General features: G+C 39.5%; 1 protein-coding gene across 3 annotated transcripts in view; it reads right to left on the reverse strand.

The window, feature by feature from the left end:
- sptbn2 (spectrin, beta, non-erythrocytic 2) overlaps positions 1-6,951 on the reverse strand; it is a 68,871-nt gene extending 61,920 nt beyond the window's left edge. For 2 of the 3 annotated variants that reach the window (XM_058626729.1, XM_058626726.1), the window contains exon 1: positions 6,476-6,951. The gene's annotated coding sequence lies outside the window, so the exon portion shown is untranslated. The remainder of the gene's footprint in view (positions 1-6,475) is intronic. The other variant, XM_058626732.1, reaches the window with a different exon arrangement.
- Positions 6,952-18,175: the final 11,224 nt, after the last annotated feature.

An 18,175-nucleotide genomic window follows, 5' to 3' on the forward strand; every position in this document is an offset into this window, starting at 1 on the left:
AAACTCTGGTCCGTGTGTTTGTCTGTGACTGTGTGTGCGCTGCGGTTACTCAGTGCTTCTGTGTGTGTGTGTGTCCGAGGCAGACTCTCTGCCCACAGTAAAAACAGTTAGATGGATCTCACTTGTGTGGCAGAATTGTGCATTCTTGTAAAGTACTTAGGTTTATGACAGAAAGTCGCTACATTTGTCACTACCATTTTTTTCAGACCATTTTAAACTTCAATCTTTGAATCTTTATGTCAACCATAAAGATAGCTGTGCATGAAAATCCCAGCAGATCAGCAGTTTCCGAAATACTTCAACAAGCCCATCTAGCACCAACAACCAGGCCATGTTCAAAGTCACTAAAATCAAATTTCTTCCCCATTCTGATGCTTTATTTGAACTTCAGCAGGTTGTCTTTACCATGTCTACATAGCTAAAGGCATGAATGTACTGCCATATTATTATTACAAATAGCTGAACAGTGGACTAATGAACTGGCCAATGAGTATACATCTCACAATTTTAAAAGAGAAGTTCTATTAGGAAGCTAGAAAGGAGGAGTCTAGGAAATGTAGACACCAACTGAATGAATTCACCTTCTTTCCAGTGTGTCAATTCTTCAATAAAAACATTAGCCTATTTATAAAATGACTACTTTTAGTAAGACTTAGAAATGACACGGAGTGGTCAGCTCTGATCGATTAATCGGTTTGAAGCTTTTTTATGATTAAAACAAGATTTCCGATTATTTAAGCTTCTTAAATGTGAGTATTTTCATAATTTATTTGCTCTGGATAACAAAGAAATCATAAAAAGTGAATAATTTTGGTTTGTGGACAAACCAAAACTTTTGAGAACATCATCATTTCCAGGTTTGACAAACACTGATCAACATTTTTAAAGGATTTCTGACATTTTATGGACGATTAATCGAGAAAATAATCAACAGATTAATCAATTATGAAAATAATCGTTAGTTGCAGCTCTACAATTATTAGTGTGACAGTGACAAGGCCTCATGACCTCCGTGTGTTTGTCTGTGACTGTGTGTGCGCTGCGGTTACTCAGTGCTTCCGTGTGTGTGTGTCCGAGGCAGATACTCCGCCCGCAGTAAATACAGTTAGATGGATCTCACTTGTGTGGCAGAATTGTGCATTCTTGTAAAGTACTTAGGTTTATGACAGAAAGTCACTAGATTTGTCACTAGGAAGTTTAAAAAAACATAAAAAAAAAAAAGGTGTGGAAACACGACTTTCTGTCATAAACCTACATACAATTATTCATGGCGCGCACACACAAAGTCACAGACAAGCTGTGGATGTTCAGTGCAGCAGACTGTATGTGGAGCAATCACCAATCTGTTTTGTTAATTCAAGTAAAAAAATGTTCTATTTTCTCCTCTCCTTATTTTACGATGGATTTAGAATTTTTCACCACCGCGTGTGAAATGTCATTGATTAATTTATTTGGCTTATTTTCCACCGGACAGTTTGGCCTTTGATTTTTTTTTGCCCATACAATGGAGGAGTCAGCAGAGTGGAGGCCAGCCTTTCCTGTTTGCAGAAATGAGCCAGCCAGAGGCGCACATATATCAGAGGCCCACCACAGGCTGCTGATCCTGACCTGAATGCCCTGCTGAATAGGACAGCAGAGGTCTTTTGTTGACCTGTAGCATCTCATTCATCAAAAAAATCAAGCAGCCAGAACACCCTCAAAGACACACAGACACAGACATCTTACTCTACATATGGCATAGTGGTACATACATTTTCATCTGAAACAATGAAGCAAGTTATTTAAAAAAATGAATTGCTATATTTGTTATTTATTTAAGTAACAGACTTAAAAAAAATAACATAACTTGTACAATTTACAATCGTTTTTCTGCTCACCGAAAATAGTTTTCATACTAATATTACACCAAGTAATACAATATTTTAAGGATTTATTCTTTTAAAAATAATCTGAGATTTTTTTTTTTTTTTTAAAGTTCATTCTTTAAAAATATGTTCCTCATCAGAAATTTGCAAACAGCCCTGTATCGCATTTGCAAATGAGAACCATATCATATAAGTAAATAGTACTTCAAGACAGTAGTGAGACCTGCTATGATGTATGCCTTGGAGAAAGTGACACTGCCTAAAAGACAGGAGGCGGCGCTGAAGATGCTGAGATTTTCATCACTGAATATTTTCCCTTTTTCAGACGATTTTAAACTTCAATCTTTGAATCTTTATGTCAACCATAAAGATAGCTGTGCATGAAAATCCCAGCAGATCAGCAGTTTCCGAAATACTTCAACAAGCCCATCTAGCACCAACAACCAGGCCATGTTCAAAGTCACTAAAATCAAATTTCTTCCCCATTCTGATGCTTTATTTGAACTTCTTTACCATGTCTACATAGCTAAAGGCATGAATGTACTGCCATATGATTGGCTGATCAGATATTTGCAATTACAAATAGCTGAACAGTGGACTAATGACAAGGCCTCATGACCTCTCAAAAAGCTTTTGACCAAAAACGTGGTGCTGAAAACTGATACAGTTTTGAAAAAAGCTTCAGCCACCATTAGCTAACTCTCTCATACAATATTGTTGCCTCATCATGTGATAATTCTCCAGTGCTGTGACTCTGCTGTTGCCCAAAGCAGAGACTTTGTCCCTATTAAATCACCATCTGTTGCTGAAAAGCAAAAAGAAACCAAATATATTTGTTTATAATACAGCAAAGGCATAGACATTTAAGCATAATTGTATGGCCATGAACATAGTGTAACACCAGGTTTATGTGTAACTCCTGTGTGTATGTGTGTGTGTGTGTGTGTGTGTGTGTATGTTAGAGTTGCATGATACCCACGGTACCCTGCGGTGCCAAATCATAGCAGTTCCTACTATACTAGAAATTCTACTATACTACCGGTGCCAGTTTCCGCTACATAGCCTCCCGGCTTCGCACACTAGGTCCGCCCGTCTGCTGATCGTGTGTTTCTGCCGGCAAGAACGAACTCCATGAAGACAGCTCCGCTACGATAGAAATTTGCTTCAAAACAAACAACAAGCTAAAGTTCTGTCTCGCCCAGACGCGCACATGGCTTACAGTCACAAACACGAGACAACACACTCACTGGGCCCGAGCGGTGAGTCTGCCGCGGCATCGTCGTCAGTGGCACCACTAACTTTGCTCAAAAAAACAAAACTCCAAAAGTCACATTTGGAACTATTTTGGCTTTAAACAAGGCACAGATGGTAAAGCAATAGACGATGGCCGTCCACTGTGCAGGCGCTGCCACCAAGCTACAGGAGCCAAAGGAGGGAACACATCCAACCTCATAAAACACCTGCAGTGTCATCACCCAGATGTAAATGTCGAATACCAGGTTAGTATGCCCTGTTTATTTTCTCATTGGCTAATATTAGGCTATATGCTCCATGTACAGGCTGAGGAATGAAGAGTTAAAGGATGTCAAAGTATAAAGCACATAGAAAATGCATAAAAATATAGTTTTCACAGGGAATCAGTTCCTGTTTATTGTATTTATTGTATCACATGTATCCACTGTGAGATAAATAAAGCTATCTTATCTTATCTTATCTTATTTTGTTCTCTATGGTTTATTATGTTGTTATTATGCATGTCAAATAGATTTTTTGACAGTGGATTTGTTATCTTAAGTTGATTATTTATATTAGTTATTCATAAATTACTGAGCAAAGGAAACTGTATGACCATATATATATATATATATATGTACAGTATATGTATATATATATATACACACATATATAAAAAAATAAATATAGATATATATACATACATACCTAAATATAAATATATATATATATATACACACACATTATATGTTTACCATGCACCAAACAACATTATAAGTAATTAACAAGTATTTATAACTTGTACAAATACTTTGTCTGGTATAGTATCGTGGTTACTCATTTTGGTATTGTGACGATATATACTGTATATACATATATGTATATATATTACATACATACATACATACATACATTCATGTATATGTATATATATACATATAATACACACACATATACATATGAGATTTACCAAAAAAGAAATTTGGTAACTACATTTAAACATTGTTTTGACACCATAGAACCAAAAAAATAAAGACATGCAAATACTTCCTTTCTAACAGAGGTCTTTAAAAAACTTTTTTAAAAGCTAATTTTATTAAGGAAAGGAAAGCTGCCAAGGTAAACTAGTAAACATCTATTTTACATGCATACCCTTAATGTTTAAGTTGCTGCAATAGAATTGATAATTACTTGTATCTTAATAATGATATCTTCATTCCTTATATGTCATGACTCAGTGGGTGAAATGTTCAAATATATCTCCATTTGGGGTTAGCCAGACTTCCATTGCCGCCTTTAACGTGTTCAGAATGTTGCTGCACACTTTTGACACAGACATGAACATCCATCCATCCATCCATCTTCTACTGCTTCTTGCTGCAAAGGCAAGAGTGCTAACCACTACACCAACCGTGTGGCCCGTGCAGACATTAACACATCTCTCTAATTTTAGCTTCCCTCCACTGGCGCCCAGTACACTACAGGATCAATTTTAAGTTATTATTGTTTGTCAACAAATGTCTTTATGGACTTGCTCCACCTTACCTCGATGACGAACTTCAGCCTTACACTCCTTTACTATCCCTTAGACCAGCTGATGAGCTGCTATTGGTTGTCCCCAAAACAATGCTGAAGCTCAGGGGCAATCGGGCCTTCGCAACTCCCAAATTATGGAATGGTTTGCCACTTCCCATTAAGCTGGACTAGTCACTTCCTGTTTTGAAGCATCTATTAGAAACTCATCTCTTCGTATTTGTGCTGTGTATGTTTTTGCTTCTCACCTGCGATGTGTGTTGTGCTCTGTTCATGTTTTGTTTATTAAATATTTGCTATATTACTGTACAACACTTTGGTCAAAAAATATGTTTTTAAATGTGCTTTATAAATAAATTGGATTGGTGTAAACTTTTCAGGAACAATAGTAAAACAGTATTTGTCTTAACCTGTCAAACTTAATTGAAATGATCCAGGAATTGGTGGCAAGTTAAAGTATTTCATATTAGGGAGCAGAATGAAGGAAGAAGAAACCACAACTTCAGTCAACATCTGTAGCTATGTTTACATCATGTGCAAAAATTCTTCATTACGAAACGATTTTCTTCTGACATGGAAACACAATTAAATGATCCGCTTGTGTTGTGTGCACAATGGACTATTTTGACATTTGACATGTGTAGTGTTGTCTAATTCTCCAGAAGTAGAAACAGAGAAAGACTTTCATGTCTGTTAATTTTTATTTTTTGGAATTGAATGATTTTTTTTCCCATGAACTGACTATATTGGATCAGAGTTTTCAAATTGGCATGACATATTTTTATTCTGATCAGGCTTTTATTCCAATTAATTGTGTAAATGTAAACAAAGCTAGTGTCACATTCTGACCTTCAAAACAAAAAAAAGTATTACACAAATAAAGCATGGTAAAACGCACAATAATACCCCCTACATACTCCTTTAGAGACAAAATTTCAAATGAAAAACTGCACATCAAGAAGTGGCATACATTCAACAAGATGTGTGTTGGGTTAATGACACTGTTCACTGCAGCACAATAAGTATAAGTAAGTACAATTTTTTGCCAAAAACAGAAACTTAATATTTCAAAAAGTTATTTTTATATTATTATGGACTCCTAATATGTATATATTACCAATATTTTTCTTATTTTAGACATTTATTTTCTACTGGGTTAATGAAAATGTGTGCAAATTAGAGGAAATGCTGATAGGTCTTTTGCGAACTCAGACTGCCACTGTGTTTTACTTGCCAGCTCTCCTTTAAACACTCTGTTACCTGATGCATCTTATCCATCCATTACCTATGACTCTCAATCTAGGCCAGGCAGGCACGCAGTCCTATATCATAACATAACCACACAATATCTATACAGATTTACAAGATGCAGGCGCTATTACATCCTACTTTTTGGTACATACCAATTCGCATGACCTGACCAGAGAGATAACAACAACAACAACAAGGCATATCCATATGCGGCTCATATAGAGAGCAGAGCATGAAGATGAAATGTGGCTGCGTTGCACATCGATTCAAACAAAGGCAGAAAATAGATACACTGAGAGAGAGATGGACTCAGTAACAAACGTCAGGCGATACAGTCTGGTCCACCTCTCTCTCCCTCCCTCCCTCTCTCTCTTTCTTTGACAGATCTCATAGTCCAGATACATGTCCATTATAACCAGCATGTCAGACTTTCAACAAAAGGCATGAGATGTGATGTGAGGACGTAATATGTGGGCTCGAAAAGAGCTAATAGCAGTGGCAAGCTAGCAGGAGTCACCTAATATCACATTAGCTTTGTTATGAGGGGGGAGCCTACTGGAGGTGGTGAAGAAAAAATAAAACAACAGTCTTACCCCTTTATTTTGTCGTCTGCTGGAAACGATGTTGGTATTATTTCTGCCGCGTCACAGTGTGTGGTATTTCGGCAGACATAAAAAAATAGCTCGCTTGCTTCGTTACCAACGCGTGCGACTAAGCTAACTCGAATTTTAATGCTTAATCCCAGGTGACACTGATAACGACTTTGCGATAAATCCGCATCCTCATAAAATAGACCCCTCTTTCTTTCTCTCGCTCCCTCTCCTCTCAACTGTTGTCTGTTATGGTCTTTTCTTTTATTAACTAGCTTTCACATAAAAGCGGTCAGTGGGGAAGAAAAATATCAGCGTCGAGAAACGCTCGTTTTGAGCAGGCAGGTTTGATTCAGATATCCGCGGCAGAGGTTGCTTCTTCTTCTCTTCCTCGCTGCACAGCATCCGAAGGGCCGTCCGCACCTCACTCCCTTATCCTCCCGCTCAACAGGGAGAAGAAAGAAAAGTGGACGTGCTGATGGTTGTCAGGGGTGTGTACGTGCGTGGTGTGGGTGGTTTGGTGGATGTATGTGTGGGTGCTGCTGACCCTACTCGGTCACGTGGGAAACACCGTGCTCAATTGTTGCCAATAGTCTCTTCAATAACTGCACAGAACACAGGACGGAAGATGGTGTATGTCTATGTGGTGCTGTCCCTGGTGCTAAAACAGATACACAGTGAATCTATCACATCTATGTGCTGTTATAGCCCACTTAAATGTCCTATTTATTACATTTGGGTGGGGGCACAGTTAATTGTTACCTACAGTGCCCCTGAAGTTCAAAACACAACAACATTGCAGAAAACACGACATTACAGAAAATACGACATTACAGAAAACACAACAACATTTCAGAAAACACAGCAACATCTGAGATTACAGAAAGGGTAGGGACAACACTTCTTGTTTTTGATTGGACAGAACCCGACAGTGTAACGTAATTTCCTGTTTCTACTCCGCTGTGTCAAGTGTACAAGTTTTAAACCACGTTGGAAAGAATGGAGGACAATATGACGTTAATAGAGGAATATTTTGAAAGAGGACATACATATAATGTCATTCTTGATATGCTTTCAACCCATCATGACATTAACATCCCTCGAAACCCTGAAAGCACATTTAAAGGCGATAGGACTGAGGAGACGGGCAACTACTCCTCAACAAATTAAGTTAGAAGGGCCATAATATCAGAGCTGCGCGTATTTAAACAAAGAAGAAAACCAAACCCATGTAACGTCCAGAGCTTCATAGTACTGTGATAAAACTTGTATCATCTGTCCATGAAGAAAGGTAACACGATTGAGTAGAGCTGGTTCAAACCAGTTCTGATATCACACAGAGACAGTGTCCTCGCATGAACCCATGTAGGTGAATGCAAAGTATAAAGGGTTATACAAAAAATTAATATAAGGCTTTAACAATATATTTTCCAATACATGGCCCATAGGTACATTTATGTAAGCGTATAATCACTCTAACATAAAAACCTTTGGGTTTTCATAACCTTAGAATAAGCCGTTAATATTTACTTAACACAAGAGCCTTGTCAGGGGCAGATTTCTTTCTTTTTTTTTCTTTTTTTTAAACCTGTCCTGTCCAGTACCCAGGACATGTAATATGATTGACTGCATGCCTTTTGGTGTCGGACAGATTTGATATGTGCAGGACGAGTCTGGGATACTCGTAACTGCAGTATTTTTATTTATTCGTTTTATGATTATGTGTTGCGGGCAGCCGGACCGGACAGGGGGACAGGGAGTGGACTGACAAGGGGATGGGGAGTGAGAGAGAGAGAGAGAGAGAGGGAGAAAAAAGAAGAGAGAAAGAGATCGAGAGGGAGAGAGAGTGAGAGAGAGAGAGAGCAAGGTGGACAACAGTATAATACATTGGTTAGTACCATTAAATTGAAATTATATAAAGTAGGCAGAACATACCTGATAAGACAGAACATAGACAACTTAAGGATGACATTAGTGTGTTAGTAACAGGTTAATAACATTAAACAGTTGAAATTATTTAGCGTATACAGAACATACTTTCAGATACAGTTTATATAGTAATTGTTAACGACCACATCAAGAGAGTATGTCCGGGCTTACAACAGTTATATCAGTTAAATTTAATTTATCTTAGCGTGTTAGTGTGTGTGTGCGTGTGTGTGTGTGTGTGATCGTGCATATCAGTGTATATGTGCAGGGGTTGTCATTAGGTGTGATTGGAATCTGGGTGGGGGACCGTGCCAATGTCCGGCCAGTCCCCAGCGACGGGCCGAAAATCATCCAGGCGCCTAAGGCGCCCAGTAGTAGTAGTACACCATAATTTACGGGGTGGAGTTGGCCCGCTAGGGGCCAACTCCACCCCCCAGCGCCCCGCAGGCCCCAGCGCACAGAGACCCAGAGCCCCTACCCCCACCCGCAGTGCGGCGCCAGCCCAGCCCCAGTCCACGGTCCACCACCCCCAACCTCCACGGGCCCCCCAGGCCAAGGTGGCAGCCCCCCCACAAATCCACCCCGACCCCCGTAGGGCAGACCCACAGCCACCGAGGGATGGTAGACCCAGGGCCACCAACCCACACAGACCACCAGACATCCCCAGCACCCCAGATGCACGGCCCGCAGCACCACGGACCGACCAGGGAAGACACAGTCACCAACCCGCCCTAGGAAATATAATCAATTAGAGGTGTTTAGGTCAAATCAAATATAGGTAATTGTTTCTTTATGGAAGCAGACATTCTCTCCATAGAGATGTGATCTAAAATTAAATTTCTGTATTGGTTTAAACTTAAGTTTTTTTTGCCTTAAGGGGCAGATTTCTAATGCTGCCATGTTTCTACAGCATCCCCAGGGGACAAATCTGCTATAGCATATGTCCCGCGTTTTGAAGTAGAAGCTTACTACACAAACAAAGATCGATCCATTTCTGACAATCTGCAGTTTCACCATTAGATGTCACTAATGGTGCTTTTACAAAAGATATCTAGCAGGCTAAATATCTGGAACTGTGGGGGAGTCCAGGAGCCAATGAGAGTGCAACGCAGGTTTTGTTCGCGAGGCTCCATCCAGTTTTTCCTGATCCTCAGCAGAGCCAAGGACCATACTCCACCAACCACTGCTTGGATTTTGCGTCCATATTTTATCCAAAGAGGTTATAACTGTTAATGATCTATTTCCACAAGCTCTGTGTTTTTCAAAATGGCGCTCACAACATTTATGTTGCTTTTATTGGTCACAATAACACTGCCCCCAGCCCCTGACGGAAGCAAGACTTGATTCCAGACTTGATTCAAGATTAGGCACCAGGTCCAAACTGGCCCTCAAAATGCCTGGGTCGAATAGGGTACACAGGAGTCCATGTGCAGCTTCAAATGGAACCTGTCATTGGTGGGGACCAGTGGCGGAGAAAGGTGAAATTCTGCTCCTGGCCTCAGGAGAAGCTACTGCTGCTGGGTGTGCAGCTTTCCGCCTCCCGCAGAAGCAACGACTGCATGTCAAAGGTGGCAACAAACCATCTGGTGATAGCAATGTGTTTATATGTATGCTATGACAGCAGGCTCTGATATAGTAGTGTGTGATCACCGGTGACTTACTGTAGACATTTTTTGTAAGGCTGCTTGGCCCCGCATTGCTTGCATATTTTGCTGGCTACCCCAATCGTTGCCTTACAGGCGTTGCACTGTTTTTGAGTCGGCATCTGGAGACAGAAACAGAAATAAGATTAAATAACGTATTTAAGTAAAGTAAGTATAATATTATTATAATAATAATAATAATAAATAAACACAGTGCCCTTACATGTTACTACGTGTTTCCCCAATTATTATTATTTTATTTTTTTTTAAGTCAATTTATAAAAACTGTATTTGTGGTAGTTTCTTGAGGGCTCTCGAAGAGGTCTGAGGTCAAACGTCACAAAAAATGCTTGTAATAAAATAAGAAGTACCTATTGAGAACAAACTATGTGAGGTGGTATATTAACAAATGCATTCATCCTTAAAACATGCACAAATAGTTACACGTAACTGGGTCACAGAATTTATGTATGTGTATTTACATAATCTAGGGTGTCTAAAAAGATGTGTTAATCTCAACAAGACAGCATGATTAAAAGAAAAGATTATATCTAAAATACATATATTTTTAAATAACCATTTCATGTAACGTAAGGCTATTTGGGAGGGTTTAAATGCATACAGCGTTAGATACGTAAAACAGTAATGATGATGATTTTTATACAATCCAATTTAATATCACACAATGTTAGCTGTTGTCCACGCTAGCTGACTAGCTCTACTGCCTAGTTAAATTAATGTTAACTGAGCTCTTAAAACATTATACAGCCAATAGTAATCTAGTTTCTAAATCGTTAATAGACGGTGAAACGGCATAAAATGCAATGATTTACATATTTGATTGTTTCAGCACTTTTTACTAGCTGCTTACTTTGATTGCCCGTCAGTATGTCGGGCAATCATAAAGGATGTGAATCAAGTAGATTAAAAACCCATAATGCACCATTCACAAATGCGAAAAGTGGCATAGCTCTTGCCACAGGTAGCAGCGCTAATTTAGGAAACGCTCCTTTGGGTCGTATCTGAGGTTAGGAACAAATGACCTATGTGGTCGTATGGGTTGGAGGACGTGTTGAAACAGAGTCCACAAACGTTGCAGGATTGTCCCGCAGCATGATCTCTACAAATTATGATGTTCTATGTTTTGTCCACAAACCAAAATGATCCTGTTTTAATAATTTATTTGTTATATTGAGCAATTAATCCATTATCAAAATAGTTGATGATTAATTTAGTAATCGATTAATCATTGCAGCCTTATAGTCCTGAGCTTAAAATCACTTTTCCAAAATAAATAAATACATTTAAAAAGAATCCTCTTCAATCATGATATGTTATATTTCAAATCACTGAAGACCTGCTTTTCGCTCTATTTATTAAGTCTTCGAAGATCTTCATGCAAGAGAGCTTCAAAACCAGGATGTGTTTCCCCCCTCTGTTTTTTTGGTCAGTGTGGTGTAGAGAATGTGAGCAGTGATTTTATTGTCTCTGTAGCTGAGTTGTTAAAGATCCAGACTCAGTAAACCATTCATATTGGTGTTGTGTTGACACCGGCAAAGGAAGGCATCCAAACTCCATCACCTACATTATTTTGGTGTTCTCTGTCTATACCGTGTCTGCTTCTCTATAATAGGGTATGTATCTTTGAGTATGGGTGTAGCTGAACCAACAAAGTGGCAGTGGTGAGTGAGGGCTTTATGGAATGATAGGCCTGTGAGGGAAGGCTGAGCAGTTTGGGGAATAGCATGCTACTCTTTAAAAGTAGTGAGTGGTAATTGAAATGCTCCTCTGTGTTGTTAGTTTGGTAATGGTATTCTGCATTTTTAAATAAATAAATACATAAATGAATGAATGAATGAATGAATGAACGATTGAATATCTTTATTTCATTACATTCATATAAGAAGTAAACATACAGCGAAATAATTTCACACAAATGTGCCAATAACCGAAAAAGGAACAGGCTGAAGCATGTGGCTTATCCTGTACAATACAAGGACAAACATAGAAAATCAGAAATGTAGAGAAAGTTGTACGCTGTAATTATTTTTGAACCCCAAAACACTTTTACACAATTTAGGTTCATCATTGAGTTCATTCCATAACTATACCCCCAAAACTGACACACATTTAATATTTGTCTCACTTTGCTACTTTCAAACATAAATTTTCATTTCCACCAGCTCTACTCTCCTCACCTCGTCTCAGCACGGCACGGATAAGCTGTGTTTCCACTAGCATAGTACCTGGTACCAGGTACTTTTTTTAGTACCTGCTCTGATGAGGTACCAAGTGAGCTGAGTAGGTACTATGCGTGACGTCGTCAGACTGCACGGATTGGCCTAAGTGCCGTCACAGGAAGAGAAGTCCGACACAAAAATCAAGCCAAACAGTGCCGACTTGTACATCAGTTAAAAAAGACTTAACAATCCTAACAATGTGGGTTAGTCTCCATCAATTACCAGGGAAATGTCTCAATATTTAACAGTATTTAACTGTATTTAGGGACAGCACTGCTGATAGTGATTGCGAGTGGCATCACAAACCCTGCCGCTGTATTTAAGTGACTGTGTCAGATCGAGTCTGTGCTCTGGTCATGGAGGAAGTATAGAACAAATATTTTAAATTAACTGATTCCAGTGATTTGATTCAGTTACACTGAAAACAACTGCTTTGTTGCACTCGTGTGTGTGTACAGTATGTGTGTCGCGTGTAAAAAAAAGTCACCACAGTGGCCAGGGCCATTAGTTCAAAGAATGTCTGAATGCAAACAGGAAGAGTTTTATTCACCACACAAAAAAACAGATATCCAACTTCATGTTTATTCTAATTGCTCTTTTCTGAAGTTTAATTATAGGATCTACGTTGTTTAAAAAATTTTCCCCATATTTCGGCAGAGTATGACATATAAGGCATTACAACAGTACAATATCCTAAGGCAGTTCAATTGATTCAATAAATTGATTCAATTCAAATGATTCAATAAATCCTTTGCTATATCTATAGCAATAGATTCGGATAATTTACATCAAATGTGTTCTATGTGTGGTTTTCATAAAAGTTTGTGGTCTTTAATGACTCCCAAAGACTTTGTTTCATCTCTTTCAATCTCAACATCCTTTAAGTTCAATTTTATGTCAAAGTTGGTCCTGGTGCCACCAAAAATCATACATTTTGTTTTACCTTCATTTAATTATAACTTATTGAAGTCAAACCATATTTTCAACTTGATCAACTATTTTTCAGGAGTTCCCACATTCTCCATAGAAGACTCTTTTTTTTCTATACTTTATTAATCCACTTAGAGAAATTCTTCTCTCCATCCTCTACTAGGAACCTTCCTGGAATTAGGAATTAGTGTGGGTTGGGTACCGTGCTCAGGGGTAACCCAGCCCTTTTTTTTTTTTTTTTTTACCCTGGTGGGGACTTGAACCGGCAACCCTCCTGTTACAAGCTCAGTTCCCTTTCCACTTGGCCATGGGCTGCTCATACGATATCCACAGGATTCCACTTCAGCTGTCTAGCCGTGCTGTTAACAGATCAAGCACTCGCAGCAACAGCGGAACGGAGCTGTCAAACGCAAAACACCTGCAGTGTAATCCCATTCCGTTGGTTCTGCAGTACCGGGGATTACCGCTCAACATATTTTGAAAGTATGCATGCCCGTATTCGTCCTGAATGTCCTGTACCGCACAGTTTGGGACAAATACACACCCCTAGTTTGCATTCAGAAAAGGTTTTTCCGACTTCTCAACTGGAATGCAATGAAGTTTGGGGAGATGTCACTCCTAGTTCCAAAAGACACTACTCGACTTCCGAACATACATGTAAATGCAGCATAGACCCAGATGCTAGACAGTAGTGAACAAGACAAAATCAAAAATCCCAGGGTTTAAAATAATCTCTCATCTGACACACACACACACAGTCACACATTTGTAGTAAGGACCGTCATAGACATAATGCATTTCCTAACACCTTAACCCAGTGGTTCTCTATTATTTTTCTGTCATGCCCCCCCAGAGAACAGAAATGTTTTCACGCCCCCCCGAATTGAAATACTATTGAGAACCTGATAATTTTTATTTATTTATCTGTATAAACCACTGTATGAGTTGTCCTGCCCTGCCTCTCACCCAAACTCCCCCCCCTCCCCCGACACCTCACCGCGCCCCCCCCCAGGAGGGCCCGACCCACTATTTGAGAAAAATACTGCCTTAACCTATCCTTAATCATCACAAATGCCTAACCCTAACCCTCACTCCCTGTGGTTTATTAATTTTTTGGTCCTCACAAAAATACACATACAAGAACACACACAAATATACACACACACACAACCTGTTTACTCCCCCGGCCCTAGTCCCTATCCCAGCCCACAGGCCCATGCCCCAGCAGGGAGCTCATCTACAATCCTCCATGACAAAGGGAAAGAGCTGAGTGCAGGATATAAGGCTACCGGTGGCTGACAAAGTGTGTCCAGCACAGTGCTTTCTGCAGAGTGCAGCAATTTGAACTAAACCCCCCTATGTCTGCTCTCTATAGACAGGACCTAAGGGGTGGGGTCATCATTAGTGTCTGCAGCAGCCAGGGTGGAGTGGAGGGGCCTTTGTTTGGGAAGTTGGTGTGACTATAACGTTTCCCAGCCAAGTGGGTAGGATCCCTCTTCTGTTTTTTTTTTCAGGATAATGAGAGTGTGACTGATATTCTCAGCATAAAGCTGACTCACATTACTCTAACTCGTGTTCAGGGAGTCTCTGAGCTGCCATTTAAACAGGTATGTGAGGGAGGGAAGAACATATATACTTTTTTTAAACTACTTTCCATAAACAGGTATCCCACTGATGTTTATTACAGCATTGTGGACATTGTGAAATGCAATGCAGACCCTTTCCAATGAAAAAATGTCAGAAAGAGGCACATCCACAGGCAGGATCGCCTGAAAAAGAATTGATAGTAGAGTTTAATTTTCAGTTAAATAACATACTTTTGAAAATGTATGAGATCCTCACATCAGATAAACATGGACAAACCAAACATAGACACTCATTTCACAGAGCTCTGGTAGCTGACTTCACATAAGCAAAGCAAGAGATAGTTAAGCATACAGCAGCATATATACCTATATAGATATACTGTATGTCAGGTTTTTTCTTGAAAAAAATAGGGGATAGCTGTCGTGTGCCAGGATGCTGATGTAGTCAGGGACAGGCTAACTATTGGATCACTATTATCTAACAAATTCATGGTGAGAAGACGAAGTTGTCTGGTATGAATCACAACATTGAAGTTAGCATCCAGATATGCAGCTTCCCTGTTGATTGTTTAAGGGAAACACAATTTACAATTATTGCATTTTAACATTTCTTACAATTTTTTTTTATCATCCTACGCAAGACCTCCTCCTATCCCCACACCTCACCCTCCATCAACCATTGTACAGCCATCTGCTTACCACCCAAGTAATAGCTCCTTATCAGTTTCAGCATGTGCCTCACCAGCCTGCAACCCCAATACACAACATCCCAGCCAGCTCTTATTTCATACACCTCACAGTTTTCGCAGTGTTCCCCTGAATCTAGCTTATCGACTACTTGTGGCACCTGTGCAGCAAACTATGAGCTCCAGGTATTATATACATATATAGCTCATAGATATGCTAAAGGGTTTCAAAACTTTGCAGTCAGAGTGAGGTTATCAGTGGCTTCTTGATTATGGTCACTCAAATCAAGAAAAGGTGATGCAGAACTCCACTGTGTTTCATATGTTCAGAGACTGATGAGTAAACTCCTTGCAGAGTTGGTTTCTAAATTTTCAAGGATATAAACAGAAGTCACCACACAGACACACTGCAGCAGGATATCAACCACAACTTCAAAATAAGGTAAGTAATAGGTAATGTGCACAGTCAACGTGGCTAAGGGAAGATAACAAATGTTGGAAATAACTGTTGGAATTACTCAAAAAGCTGCCGATTGTACTTGCTCGTCCTTGCTGTCATCCTCACCTCAAACATTTCCACTCAGGTCTTTTCCAATCCCCCTGCCTGTCAGCCACACCCACCTCACCTGGTTCACTCAGCTGTTTTGCAGTATAAAGACTCACTCAATGCCAGATTGGTCTTTGTCACCACAATGCCATTCCAGCACTATGGACTGTTTTCTGTTGCCTATTGTGCCTGTTCATGGCCTACCTGCCTTATCTGAACCCTTGACATTACCTCTGCCATCCTGCCTCCATTTCTGTGTATTCAAGGACATTATGAGAGACATCTGTTGTACTGTGTGCAGCATCTGGGTCCAACACTTTACAAAGTAACATTATCCTCATTAACATGGTTTCCCACTGCGGCCCTTCTCTAAAGTTCAGCCTGATTAGATCATTCAATCCTTTCCACATCACAATAGTAGAGTCCAGGAGGTGAGCCCTACTGCAGTGAGCCATGGCTTGGAAGGACCTACTGGTGAGTCACCCGAGTCTACTCAACGCTTATTGATATCACATGCCAACCTCTTCACTAAACTGAAACTTAACATGGAGAATTTGTGGCAAGTGGGTACCCTTAAGAAATAAAAATAAACGATTACTAGATCAAAGCAAAATCAGGAAGTCATGAATCCTGTAAAGAAAAAAAACCACAAGAGTTTACATAGATGGCCCCAGTGCTTTGTTGAGAATGAAAAATGCACCTATACAGAATTCTCCAGTTGAATCAGTCATTCCCCTTCATTGAAACCCTGTAACTAAAAATATCCTCTTCATGGGGTGGCAAGATGCCTTCCTCTTACAGGCTGTATATGCAGACGCTAACCTGCTCAGATGGAGATGATGAAGGCTCAACTGACTGATTGATCAGATTTGGTCCTGCTAAATTAAAAGCTGTCTTCTCAACTTACAAGTAAGGGGTAAATGAAAAGAAGACACTCAGTGTGAAGGAAGGTATTACTATTGATGGATCCCCAATTACCTACAGGTTTTTGGCCTGCAGGGAAAGTGTCACCCATCATACCCCTGTCATGACGGAAATACCCAAACTGTGGATAGAATATAAAAAAAAATGATTACAACAGCAGCAGACTGATCATTCTCTCACCAAATATAAGCACAGTCATTGTCTGGTTTTCAAAAAGCCACTGAGCCTATTTTCAGTAAGCTGTAAGAGATGATCTACAGTCTACAGAAGTTACAAATTATAGAATTTTGCGGAGGCTTTGCACAGAGAGATGTAGCAGTGCTCTGCTGTTGTCCCCTTACAATGCTTAAATTTAAACTTCTTTTTTCTTTTAGGCCATGTTGAATCCCTCAGGGCAAACAACATTTCTGATCAATATCAGAAGTTTTAATCACAAAGTCCAAGTTTCCCCTTTAGCACGTCAGCTCTTAGATACACAGCTCCCCCTCTGGCACGATGGATGCTCTGCATCTCAGCAGCTACAACAAGAGTTGTAGAGGAAAACAATAAAACCCTATTTTCTCAGCAGTGACTGAACTGTTAGTTCTGAAACTTTAGGGTTTCATAAAGGAGGTAATGACACAGATACACACACAAAAGCAGCATTAATTGGAGCTTCTGGTCTATAAAAAAAAAAAAAAAAACATTTGAAGGGGTGACTATTAAAACTCAGAAGACTTCACCTACGACCTGTATCATCACACAGCCACTCCTAACAACACACCCACACAAATTATACAAATTATTTTGACCCCAATATGTCCCTCTAATGTTTATTTATTTGATATACAGTGCCCCAGATTGACATTTGGGTTTGACATCAAAAGATGAACATGAGACAAAAGATGAACATTTCAGCTTTTACTTCCAGGTATTTACATCTGGATCTGATAACACAACACAACATAAAATATAGCACCTTTTGTTATAACCCAGCTATTTTTCATGTGAGCAAAAATATGTAACTGTATGTAAATAACAGATAGACTTAAAAAGGATTAAAGTGAATAGGACGTAATATTTAGTTACAAATCTTTGATTTCAATAACTGCATCAAGCCTGTGACCCACTGACATCACCAAACTTTTGCATTCTTGCTGTGATGTTCTTCCAGGCTTTCACCACAGCCTCTTTTAGTTGTTGTTTGTTTTGGGGGTTTACTCCCTTCAGCCTCGTAAA

The sequence above is a fragment of the Solea solea genome, chromosome 4 (genome assembly GCF_958295425.1).
Source record: "Solea solea chromosome 4, fSolSol10.1, whole genome shotgun sequence".
Lineage (NCBI taxonomy): Eukaryota > Metazoa > Chordata > Actinopteri > Pleuronectiformes > Soleidae > Solea > Solea solea.